Source organism: Mesocricetus auratus, unplaced genomic scaffold (assembly GCF_017639785.1).
Source record: "Mesocricetus auratus isolate SY011 unplaced genomic scaffold, BCM_Maur_2.0 Super-Scaffold_100676, whole genome shotgun sequence".
NCBI lineage: Eukaryota > Metazoa > Chordata > Mammalia > Rodentia > Cricetidae > Mesocricetus > Mesocricetus auratus.
This window is the reverse complement of record NW_024429266.1, coordinates 333,266-346,694: the sequence shown is the minus strand read 5'-3', so window position 1 is coordinate 346,694 and position 13,429 is coordinate 333,266. Positions and strand designations below refer to the sequence as shown.

At 42.7% G+C, this 13,429-nt stretch overlaps 2 long non-coding RNA genes across 2 annotated transcripts in view; one reads left to right on the top strand and one right to left on the bottom strand.

Annotated features, from left to right (window-relative positions):
• Positions 1–7,533, bottom strand: part of LOC121137120 — a 57,829-nt gene extending 50,296 nt beyond the window's left edge. Inside the window, exon 1 of the long non-coding RNA XR_005874347.1 lies at positions 7,358–7,533. This is a non-coding gene — a long non-coding RNA (uncharacterized LOC121137120). The remainder of the gene's footprint in view (positions 1–7,357) is intronic.
• A 3-nt stretch (positions 7,534–7,536) lies between these two features.
• LOC121137119 lies at positions 7,537–9,146 on the top strand. The gene is made up of 3 exons (XR_005874346.1): positions 7,537–7,647; positions 8,010–8,137; positions 8,278–9,146. It is a non-coding gene; the product is annotated as an uncharacterized LOC121137119 (long non-coding RNA).
• Positions 9,147–13,429: the final 4,283 nt, after the last annotated feature.

Below are 13,429 nucleotides of genomic sequence, written 5' to 3'. Positions count from 1 at the left end.
CTTGAAATACCACCATCCCCACCATGGAAATCTCCACCTCCCACCCTCACCCACAAGAAACCCCATACAAGCCCTGCATTCTGTTCAGTTTGCTGATGCTTCTCACCCTAGCAGAGGCAGCCACTCTCCTGGATTTTTCCCTCCTGATAAATTTCTTGAGTGAAGTTTGTTGTGCAGTGTGACACTTTTGGCAGGTACAGAGTCCAGTTGTAAGCTGTGACAACTGTCTCTGGGGACACTCTCTGCTAGATGAGCAGAGATGTACAGTTGTGGACCTGAGCCGGCCTGTAACACTGTCACTGGGGAAACCTGGAAACCCATCCCCACCTGCGCAAAGTTGCACTGGGAAAACCTTTCCAGAGCAGAGCTTTAACACCTGGCCAGGGCTGTGATACTTACAGTGATGTTGAGATATTTCTTGGCTCCTGACTGCCAGGATGTCTTTCCATCTGACCTACAACACTTGCAAGGTCTTCTGTGCTCAAGCTACGCTAATTGTGGCGGCACACAGCAGCTTCTGCTGCCTTTGGATCAAGAGGTAGAATTCTCAGCTCCCTCACCAGCACCATATCTGCCTGCACACTGCCACAGTTACTGCTAAGATGATAATTGACTAAACCTCTGAAACTGTAGTCCAGCCTCAGTCAAATGTTTTCCTTTATAAGAGTAGCCTTGGTCATGGTGTCTCTTCACAGCAATAGAAACCGTAACTAAGACAGTCTAGTGGTGTGAGTAGCATTTTTGTCCTAGACTTGTTAGGGTAAGCTGTGATTGGCACTCCATCCCCATCCTCACACCTCATCTCACAAATTCTGGGTGTTTATCAAGGAAGGGTGAGGACAGCAGTACTCTCCCACATTTCAATATACACTGGATCATACAGTAATAATCCAGCTTTCAGATGCTCTTCTTTTATTTAAGCCTAATCTTTTCCATTTTCTGCTTCACAATTTAGATGAGATATGAATAGAAAAATATTTATTTGGGCTGTTGATTCTAGGTGAGATCAAATGTTCTATCTGCTTTCTTTCTGGCAGAGTCCTGAGTTGGTATATGGTATTTTACATGGCAAGACACAGAGAAGGCTCCAGAGACCTGGCCAGACAGACTTTCATAGCAGACCTACTCTTGAGATACCTATTGTCTTAGTTAGGGTTACAACTGCTATGATGGACTACCATAACCAAAAAGCAAGCTAGGAAGGAAAGGGTTTATGTGGCTTACATTTCCATGCTGTAGTCCATCATTGAAGGAGAACAAAACAGGAACTCAAATAGGATAGGAAACTGGAGACAGAGCTGATGCAGAGGTCATGGAGGGGTACTACTTACTGGCTTGCTCCCTAATAGTTTGTCCAGTCTGAATTCTTATGGACCCTAGGACCACCAACCCAGGGTTGGCACTACCCACAATGGGCTGAGTCCACCTCCATCAATCACTAACTAATAAGATGCCTTATAGACTTGCCTGCACCCAGATCTTACGGAGGCATTTTCTTAATGGAGGTTCCCTCCTCTCAAATGACTTTAGCTTGTGTCAAGTTGACATAAAACTATCCAGCACACCCATTAACCCACTAATTTATTAGTCAGGTGGATGTGTTAATATACTCATGAGGGCAGAGTCCTAATATTTAATTTCTTAAAGTTCCATCTGGCCCTACCTCTTAATATTTTACAAGAGGATTAGGTTTCAGCATGAGATTCAAAGAAGACAAACCATATTCACACCATATCACCACATTATCTATATTTTTTCAGGCAGCATCTATGTCAAAAGACAGTATGCAACTGTGGGCTTTAAATTAAACCGTGTGTCACCACAGCCTGGGTAAGTTATAAGTTGTTGAGGCTGCAAGTGTGCACCATCATGCCTGGCTCCCCTTCTCAAGAATTATCCTCATGTGTACTGGAGTGTGTGTTTGTAAAGTTTCTCCAGCCCCCTTTCAAGATTTTTCAAGTCTCTGACATTTGAGGGTGTAGGAGTGCTTGTTTCTACATGGGTGTGTGCTTGGGGAAGAGACAAGAATGAAGGAGGATGGACTGACTGCCAAAACCATAAATATGACAGAATGGTGGAGGGGGAGAAACCTAAGTCAGCAGGCCTTCTGAAGACTGTGGCCTCTTAGCCTCCATTCAGCCAGCTTTATGTTATCATATATTAAGACCTCACCTTCTACTAAGACTGAAGGAACCCACAGGTATGGCTGCTGAGAGGCAGACAGTGAAGAGCTAAATGTGGTGTTGAATATCCGTTCTGTCCATTTAACTGGTTGCATGCTTACAGTTTAAGTCCACGACTATCATGGCGAGGAGCATGGGAGCAGCAGAGGACAGAGTGCAGAAGCAATAGCTGAGAGGTTACTTGTTGAGACGACAACCAGGAGATAGAGAGAAAGAGAGAGCACTAAATGGCAGCGATGTGGGCTTTTGAAACTTCCAAGACCACCCCCCAGTGACACATCTCCTTTGACAAGGCCAAACCTCCGAATCCTTCCCCAAAAGTTCCACCAACAACTAAGTATTCAAAAATACAATACGAGCCTATTGGAGACATTTTCATTCAAGCTACCACAGTGACACTCATTTGTACTCACATACCATGGCTGGCCCACAGCAACATTTTCCCACGCACTGGTTTGGTCGAGGAAGAAAGATAATAGTAGTAGCCACTCAGCATCAGAAACAAGGTTAAGATATCTGAATATTTTAAATTTTAGTTTGATTTTGTTGTAGTGCTAACAACAGAACATAAGGTCTTGAGCATGCTGGGAAAAAACTCTACCACCATGCTATACCACATACTTATTTAACATTTTCATTTAATATACTACTGAGGCTCTGGTCCTTCTAAGCAATAAAAATAAATTAAAAGCATACATGTCATAAAAGAAGGATTACAATAACATCAAAACATGCAAAATACTTATGAATAAATTTAACAAGAAAGGCTTCAAGTTGAAAATTTATAAAACCACCCTGATAAATATAAAGAATTATCTACATAGTGACACATTCAGGTACAAAATACTCAATATAGTTAAGATTTACAGACTGATCTTCAAGTTCAATATAAAACTAGTTAAAATCCCAATAAACATTCTTTAGGTGATTGACAAACTTATTCTAAGGTTTGTATTGAAATGGAAGCATTGTGGAGTAGCCACAACAATGAGAAGAACAAAGTTGGAGACAGGGCTGTGACAGGTTCCCCTCAGATAAATGATGTTTTCATTCAATGATTCTTAAATAAAACTCAGTGCAAACTATTACAGAACAATATCAAGCGTTAAGTAAAATTAGTTCAAAGTTCCTGTCATCTAAGTTCAAGAGTTGGTAAACAGATACTATAATTAAAACAGTTTGCAGCAAGCACCAAGTCAGACTTGTGAAACACAGAAGTGAGCCAAGAAGTAGAACTGTAATGAAATGTTATCAATTTTTGAAAAAAAATTTTTGACACAAGATCTTTCTATTATGTGGCCTTGGCTGGCCTGGACCTCACTATGTAGGCCAAACTGACCTCAGATTCCCAGAGATCTGCCTGTCTCTGCTGGAATTAAAGGTGTATGCCACCAAGCCTAGCCCTCAATTTATTTTTGATAGGGTACAAATGACTGTTTTTTTCCAGAAAGTTAATAATGCAATTGGCTATCCCTACAGGAATATATATATATATATATATATATATATACATATATATATATATATATAAAACGTTAACTGAGTTCTTATGTCAGACTGTACCACAGACTGATTCAAAATGCTTCATCTATCTACACATAAAATCTAAAACTGTAAAAAAATATGAGAAATATTAGTGACCTCAGAATAGGCCTTTTTTTTCTGGGGTTGGGGAATGGGGCAGCAGGCAGTTAAAGAAAACAACCACAAAAAAAAAACTAGCAATCAACAGACTTCACCAAAGGTTTAAAACTTCTAGTCTTTGAAAGGCATTACGTTAAAAAAGAAAAGAAGAAATTCAGGCTGATGTGGTGATGAATGCCTTTCATTTCTGCAGTAAGGAGGGAGAGGCAGATTGTTCTCTGTGAGTTTGAAGCCAGCCCAGTCTTTACGATGAGTTCAAGACCAGCAAGAGTTATATAGTAAGGCACTGTCTAAGTAAATAAATGAGATAAAAGAAAAGGCAAGCCCCAGACCAGGAGAAGACATTTGCAAATCATATAGGTGACACAGAATTCATACTCCCAAATACAGAAAGAACTACCACAATTCACATAAAGAACAAAAATCTCATTTGAAAAATCAGCAACACACTTAACTCACCAAAGGTTTCTAAATGCTTCTACTAAGCTGGAGAGATTGCTCAAGGGTTAAGACTCACAACCATTTGCAACTGCAGTTCCAGAGAATCTGTTACCAATTTCTGATCTCTGTGGCACCAAGCATGTACTTGGTGCACATAAAATATGCAAGCAAAACACTCATACACATACCACCAGAGGCAATGATTTAAAATCTTTAATTTTTTTATTATTTTATGAGTATGATTGGTTTGCCCTTGTGTGTTTGTATGTATGGGCACTATGTTTATGGTTGGTGTCTATGGATACCAGAAAAGGGTATCTGGTACCCCGGTGCTAAGCTGCCTTGTGAACACTGGAACTCGAACCTGGATCCTATACAAGAATAACAAGCGCTCATAACCAGTGAGACAACCACCAGCCCCAGACTTCAGTATCTTAAAAACTGTTTTCAGATTTAAAAATCCTAATAATAATGTATTTGCCCTTAGAATGATTCTGAAGTTGCTGCTGGTTTGTCTACTGGCAAGTATAATCAGAAAGAATAAATAAGTTGTCTGGTCTGGCATCTCCAAAATTCCTGGGAAATGGGCATTTTCATACTGAGACCCAGAATAGAAATGGCCATCGTTCTACTTGTCAGTCAGTAATCAGACAAGGGCCTGAAAGCAACTGATCTAGTCTTCTTCTTCCCAGAGAAACGGGTTTGCTGACAAGGACAGAAGGCTTGAACCAGTATTTCTCCCTTTCTTTACAAATGTGAAAAGTAAGGCCTAGAAAGCTCTTGGGGTGCCTTATAAGTCACAGATCTTAAGTCTCTCACCACCTAGTTCAGCATTCTTTTCCCCATCAAATCTGGCTTTGTTCACTATAAGGAAGACAGAGGAATGAGTCCTCCAGTTCCAGGGAAAGACCACAAGAGAGTACCACCTGGAAGCATCTGGTAGGGCAGAGAAATCCATGTTTGTCTACTACCCAGATTTCCCGCCCAGAGAGCTCCATGGCTTCACTGCTCCAGTGCCTTTTGGGGGCCTATTTAACTGAGAGACACAGTGTTTGCCCGTGTGCTTTGATCCTGCAGGCAGGCACTGACAGCTTTCGTTCTGTTCAAAGGAGACTAGATGCTGAGTTGTCTCTCCTTATTGCAGGCCATGGCTGGGCTGCCCACTACCTCTCCAAGGCCATTGGATAAAGTCCGTCAATAAGACAGTGGCAGCAGCTGGATTTGAGGTGTCTTTTGGTGAGGGATTTGCATCATTTCAGGATTAGTTTTTCATAAGCCTCCTCTTTGAAAGATATTTCAAGAGGAAACAATGAACATAAAAAATGACAGAAGTACATGTAAAGATGCTAAGAAGCATGTTTTCTCTGTCCAGCTGAGTGAGCTAGGTCCTCCCTAATTACTGTTATAAACTGCTTCATAGAAGGCACACATTGTGATAAATGCATTTTATCACCAAGCAAATATTACAGAACGTACTCACATAAATGTAGATGGTGTGGGTCATCATTTAATGCTGCCTTCTATAGAAACCAATGAACACATAGTATATGAAATTGCTGCTGGTAAAACTGGTGTACTATTTAGCTGCAAACTTTTTAAAAAGAATGCACTCTAGAATAATAACTAAAAGTACCATAAATACATATATCAGTAAAATAATCATTTATTATATCCAGTATTGTGCACTGAACTTGGTTACGTGCGCTATACTTTTGTATAACGCCGTTAGATAGACCTGTTTATCCCATTTTGGCAAATGTGAGAGTGATGCAGTGCACTATGACATTTAAATGGCTATGATGTCCTTGAATGAATATGGTGTCCATCATAATCTTAGAGGACCACCATTGTGGTTCATTGGTAACTGAAGATTCACTATGCAAAATATGACTGCATATCCGTTGCCTTACACCTAGCACATAGTGAGACAGCCACTGATGTTATGTGAGTGAACATATGCAACCAGGAAACACCTTCCAAGTTTCAGAGCCTCCAGAACTCAGTAAAAGCAAAAGAATTGAGTCGATATCAGGAAACATGGCCTCCAATTCCAGCAGTATCACAAGCTTGCTGAGTGATCGGGCCAGTTCCTTCTGTCTGGATCTCAATGTATCCCTTTGTACAAGAGCATTATGCCAGCTCACCAATGAGGGCACCTCCTCAGATATTTCTTGAGGAACATGAGCTATTATGTCATCACACTGAGGGCACGCCATGAGCCTCACACACCCACGGTGCCTGTGATATAGTTAAATGGCAAAATTCCAGGCATCTGTGGCCACTACAAGTATTGGAGAGAAAGGGGTATCTCTGAATGGAATGTGTGATTTTGCAAAGGTGATGAGACCACTTTCAGTTTTGTTACTTTTGAAGTTGCTCTCCATTTGTCCCAAATTTACACAAAGATGTCCTCCTGGAGGACTGGATGACAGCCATCAAGGGGGATATAGTCTGAACCACAGTAAGCATGAAAATGGGAAGACCCTAAAGAGACCATTTCTCAGCAGACAGCCCTCAAAAATCCAGATGGAAAAACAGAATAGTCGTTATACACCTGAAAAGGGACAGAGGTGAGTGATAATATTAATGACTAATCTTCAAATCCCAGGCTGGAGGAAACACGTTCCAAAGTGAACACCCTATTCAGGCAGAATAGGGTGGGACCCAAGGAGATCAGGCAAGGACAGCTCAGAGTCTGGAGAAAGTAGCCCTCGGCGGCACCAGCTAAGGAAGAAAAATGAACTCGACTTGTAATTATCATTTTGTGGGTTTACATAAGTTCCTAGCTTGGCCTTACATATGGTTGGAGAGAACTTTCTGCTAAACATGAGCAGTGGACACCCTTCCACTTCAACCAATTTTGCAGGAGTCTGGCCTCTTCGGACAGTGTCTCTCCTCATGTTATTTATGCCATTAGTGAGAGTGAGCAAAGGTGACAGGCACTCTTTACACTGCCCAGGAGGAACGCACAGGCCAGCTCGAGTCTTCATCAGGACGTTTTGTTCCTAGTATTGGGCCCAGTGCCTTCTAAAGGTCAGGGTTCGCCCAGGCTGGGATGGGCTATGGATAGTTCCCGTTACTGCTCTCACCTGACTCCCAAACAATGCTGGCAGAACAGGCGGTTGCCCGGCACTTCAGTCTAGTTTTCTTGTAATCCTCTCCTCCTGGCCTTTGTGGATCTGGAAAATCACAGCGTTTGGCTGGACGCCACGGCTCTGAGCGTCCACCAGAGAGTGCGCGCGAGCTGCAGTACCCACCAGGCTGAGCGCTCCAGTTTGCGCTTGCGCACAACCGCGCCCCCGCCTCCCAACGCTGGCGGTGCTGCCAGCAACTGCTCTCCAGAGTGAAGTGATGCTGAGATCTCTGGAGGGAACAGTGGGTAGGTTGAGGGCTTCCAAGCCAAGAGTCGTTCATCTATGGCCCAGAGGCTCGATAAGAAGCCAAGAGCTGAAACTAAGGCGTCAGGATTGGGACTACACCCTAAGGCCTGCTCTAAACCAATTTGGCCTTCAAAGTGGGTTCTTAACTTTCAGTCCCAGACCAGGCCCTCAGCACGTCCGTCCCTGCCCCATTACCAGTCCTCAACCTCCATCTTGGCCCTCAGACCACCCCACCCTGGCCCTTGGACCTCGACCCCATTTCAACTCTCAGCACTCCTTCCCTGAGGCCCTCGTCCCTTTACAGACCCACCCTTGGTCTTCTGTTCTGCATGAGCAAGTCGCTTCAATGTTTTGCTCACAGGATCCCACCAACCCGGAGACTGCAAATATTACAGCTCATGATCATAGCAAGGAAAGAGCCTCAGGGATCCAAGGTCAACCACTCAGGAGAAGGCAGGGAAGTGTAACTCAAGACTCCCATTCACCCCGGTAGGACCCCAAGTGACTGCCTTGGCTCTTATAGAAAGTCCACAGTTAAACATGTCTCACAGTCTGTTGGCAACATCAGCCCCTATGACAGGCACTTGGACGATGCTTTTGCTAAAAATTCTTACCTCTCTCTCCAACAGGACCCAGAAGGTAGCTGAAAGCTGTATGAAAAGCCTGGCATTTCTGTTTTCATTTCACGTTGTCCCCATCTCCTGCTGGATCTAGCTTAGGCGTGCTAATCAAGGAGTCTGTCTACCTAATTTGTCTCATCTCCCCTTGAGAATAAAGGCATAAAGGAAATTATTGTTCAAAACTACAGTTACTTTGGATTAAAAAATAAGTCCTTTTAGAATAGAAAATTCCATCCCCTAGAAGAGGATGGTTGGAGCAGAAGTAATCATCTTGCAGAACTGGCATTGTTTCCCTCAAGTGATGACAGCCCTAGCAATTTCTTCAGATCACCTTTCAGAACCAGAACTCAGAAGACGAATCAAGTGTGTGTGTGTGGGGGGGGGGGTGAGCAGTAATTCCAGCCCTTGAGAGGCGAGGCAGTAGACTACAGATCAACCAGGTTACAGCTTGGTGGCTGTTTAGTGATGAGTAGCTACTCACTCCTGCCCTAATGCCTCTTCTAGTTAAACCTAAGGCTCCTGTCAGTATCCTGAAGATGGATGTAGGGGTCATCGCCCCCTTTATCTGTTCTTCCTAATGCTTTAGATAAATTTCCTTTTCTCTTCATTACCAGTACTCTAATTGATGTATTAAAGTACACTGGGCTTAGCCTTTTGGCACTACTGGAGCCAGCGCCTTACTCTTAAAATTCCAGTTATTATTCCCTGCTTATTTTAAAACACACACACACACACACACACACACACACACACACACACACTTTAGCTCTTTTCCATCTCCTGGATCCCAGCCTACCCAACCTCTACAATGGGCTAACTCTCTCTCTCTCTCTCTCTCTCTCTCTCTCTCTCTCTCTCTCTCTCTCTCTCTCTTTCTGAAACAGGGTTTCTCTATGTTGTTTTAGAGCCTTTCCTGGAACCTGCTCTTTTGACCAGGATGGTCTCGAGCTCACAGAGATTCGCCTGACTCTGCCTCCAGAGTGCTAGGATTAAAGGCATGCACCACCAACGCCCGGCTGGGCTAACTCTCTTATTACTGCCTGAAACACCATTTCTTCTGGAAAACTCTCCAAGCTTTCTCTGGACCTCTCCTGGAAGCTCTTCCAACACTGCATTCCTGGGGAGCTCATCATTTATTTCTGTTTCTCTGGCCCTCTTCTTCTCACAAAACAACTAGTTGATTTGTCCTCGGCATCTAAGGAGTGCATGGCAAGAAACCCTTAAATTTCTAAGTGTATCAGATCCACCTTGAGGTGGCAGTTATGGCTTTCCAGCCCTTTCACTCTTGTAGCTAAAATAAACTGATTCATAGCATAGACGAGACTGTTCTTTGTGGCAGGGATGGGAAACCAAGTCTCAGAATGGAAGCCTGTTCTTTTCCATTTCTTGGCAGAACATTATTGTTTATTGCTTCTGCAGCCTGAAGAATAATTTCCAACATATTCTTACTTCTGTAGTCCAGAGAGTACTTTCTAACCTATGTTATTCTCCATATTCCACTCATGAAAGGAACTTTAAAACAGACGTTTCCAAGCAGACCCTAGGGCCTGACAGAGGTTGAGAGGCTCCAAATGCCACTTCAGCCAGAGCAGCCTCATCTGAATTTTTTATCTTGGTATTAATTTTGGAAAAGAAGCCAAGGACTCTGCTTTCTAAAATGTTTTTTTGGTGGAGGAGGGTGTGGGTGTGGGCCCTGTGTATATGGAAACTCTCTGTACTTTCTGCTCAATTTTGTTGTGAACCTGAAACGTCTCTACAAAATGCAGAGATTTAATGATTTTTTAAAAAGTGTTTTGAAGTCTCTGGAGCCAGAGGACTGTAGATTAGAGCCGCTAAAAAGCTGTGAACAATTGTTAGCCACTGATCGTTTCTAAAGGCCGTAGCCAGTCCTCAGTGAAGCACATACAGGATTATAACTTCCCGACCTTGAGTGTTTCTGCTTCCTGTCATGTGTGACCTAAGTGTGATGCTGCTCATAGCCTCCTCCCTGATAGCAGAATGTCTGTTTTTATTGGTTATATAAAGGTAGTGAAAAGTCTTTATAGAGAAAGTTACATGGTGACTTATTTGAAGAGGGAGAGTTCTTTTTCTTCTTTTTGGTTTTAGTTGTTTCTTCTTTTGGGTTTTAGTTTTTGTTTTAGCTGTTATTGCTTTTGCTGTTATTTTCTCTCTCTCTCTTTCTCTCCTTCCTTCTTTCCTTCCCTCCTTCCTTCTTTTCTCTTTTTCTTCCCAGTCAGATCTCAAACTCACAATCCCCTGTCTCTGCTTACCAACTGCTGGAATTATAAATCTGTGCTACCTCACCCATATATATTTCTTTTGAAATATTTATTTGAATTCCTAGATTTTGCTGATGTTGCAAATGTCCTCTACTCCCCCCCCGCCACACACACACTGTGTACATCCAAAGAAGTCCAAGTCCTAGACCCTGGTGCCTGTGACTGTGTTACCTTATCAAACTGAAGAAACTTTATACCTGAGATGACCCAAGGTCCCACTTCTAGCTGCTCAGCTATTGGCAATTGCTAGCTGCTGAGGAAACCAACTGAGAGTCAGTTTTCTTCAGAGAATCGGCCCTTGGTGCATTGCCCTGTCTTTGTAGAGGGCCCTACACCCATGTATGGGAAGATGTAATCTGTTTCAGTGGGTTGTAAAAAGACAATTAAAAATGAGTATATGAAGCTAAAAGAGCCTGGGATATTGGAGATGAGGATGGGGGTAGTCATAATCAAATACATCATATATATATATATAAAAATCTCAAGGAATATAAATAAAAATTTTAAAAGATTATTGAGATGGGAATATTACTCTCAAGTAGATACATGGGCTTGATGTTGAAATGGTCCCTGAAGGTGTCATACAGGGAAGTGAGCCCTGAAAACAGAATTAAAACCCCCGTGCAGATTGACTTCGTCAACCTGGATCAAACTTCGAGGAGTCTAATAGCTGGTGGTTTATTCACAATGTATTTAAGCCCAGTATAATTTGGAAAAAGATTTCCTGGTGTGATTCCCTTTGCACAAAGAAACATAATTACATTTAAACTTACTCAGGGTACATGTCATTTCCTCCAAGGAGATAGGTTCTAGAGATAGCCTACCTGTACTAGCTTAAGAGCCTAGGGGTCTGGCCTAGTCTCTGTCATAGCATAGAGGTCATTTGGGCTTTTAGCCACCTCTGGTCCTGGTTGTGGGAGATTGGGGAAGACTCTGACTATCTGGGTCATTTAGATTACTAGCCATTTATGGTCTTAGTTGTAAGAGCTTGCTATGGACTGCCCCAACAGATAACACAGATCACCAGTCAGTTAATCACTTCCAATTCTTAGCTTTCTGGATGGGAGAACAGGTTTTTCATCTTTACCATTGGCAAGGCAATCCTGGTTTTTCTGGATATCTATGGGTGCAAGGAACTTCATGATATGTTCCCAACCTGATGTAATTAAAAGGCCCTGTCTTAGGGTTTCTATTGCTATGATGAAACACCATGACCAAAAAGAAACTTGGGGAGGAAGGGGCTTATTAGGCTTACACTACAGCATTGCTGTTCATCACTGAAGGAAGTCAGGACAGGAAATTAAACAAGGCAGGATCCTGGAGTAAAGGAGCTGACTCAAAGGCCACGGAGGGGTGCCGCTTACTGGTTTGCTTCCCCTGATCCACTCAGCCCACCTTGTTGTAGAAACCAAAACCACCTGCTCAGGGAAGGCCCCACTCACCAAGGGCTGGATCCTCCCTCAGTGATCACTCAATGAGAAAATGCCTTACAGCTGGATCTCATGGAGGCATCTCCTCACCTGAGGATCCTTCCTTTTTGATGACGCTAGCCCGTGTCAAGTTGACACACAAGCAGCCAGTACAGGCCCCTTAAAAGGAGGACATGGCTTTAGAGTAGAGACGGGAACTTGCCAACAAAAGCAGAGAGCACAGCAGTTCTCTGTGAACAAGGCACCAACACCAGCTTTAAAGAAGGATCCACAAGCCAAAGAAGGGGAGACTTTCTTTACCTGACTAATTTTGTTCAACAGAATGTGCTCCATTTCCATCCATGTTGCTGTAACATTTACAGGTTGTAATTCTTTCAAGACTGAATAATATTTCACTGTGTATTTCTGCCTCACTTTCTTTATCTATTCATCTGTTTACAATCTAGGTTGTCTCTACATCTTGGCCATTGTTAATAATGCTGTAATAAACATGTTGTGCCTGTATGATTCACAAATTTAATCTCTTTTGGATAATTACCCAGTAATAGGGTGACTGTATCCAATGGTAGCTCTATTTCTAATTTTTAAAAGAAAATTCCATGTGTTCTCCATGATAGATATACTTATTTACACCCCCATTAGTGGTAGCCAAGCTTGTTTCATTTGCCAATCTGAAAGTTTCCAAAATGTCATTCATCTTTATATTCCTATTTCTTCCAGATCCTTGTATAAATAACACCATCATCTATATTTCCATGTCACTTTACACTTCCCAAAACATGTATTTGTCCATCATCCACTTTGAATAGTACCACTTGTGCGCCAGACAAGACTGGTGGTAATATCAACAGATTTGGTTTTACAAGACCAGCACTTAGATTTCACTGACACCCTTCTCTCCCCAGGATCCCACATTTTGTCTATGAAGTGAACAGAAACACGGAAGAAAAATCAAAGCACCCCTGGCCTCCTATTAATGGTCATAAGATTGGGATATAGGATCTTAGAGTCATCCATGGACCTCTTTGGTCCATTCTTCTCTTCTCATTCTGAAACATGAGAAAAATGGTTGCCTACCTGGTGGGGGCCAGGAAACCCCACAACAGTGATCTGGATCTTCTCAAAGATTTGTTTGATGTGCTATGGAACTGACAGGAGAGAAGTGAACCCTCCATTTCAGTGGCAGAGGGCGAGTGAGACAGCCTTCTCAGCAGTCTAATCCCTTTCCTCTTGCACTCTGATCTCTACAGGGATGGCCATGCTATCCACCCAGCCTGGCCAGAAGACAGGGTAGAAAAGAATGACACCATCTGTGTTTCACCTTTTAAACTGCATAGTACCGGTGTTCTCCCTGAGAGACAGTACCATGCCTTCAGGCAGAGACATATTCAAGTCATGTGTCCCTACTTAACAGTGGTATAAGCTTGGCAAGTCAGATTCCTTGGGTACAAT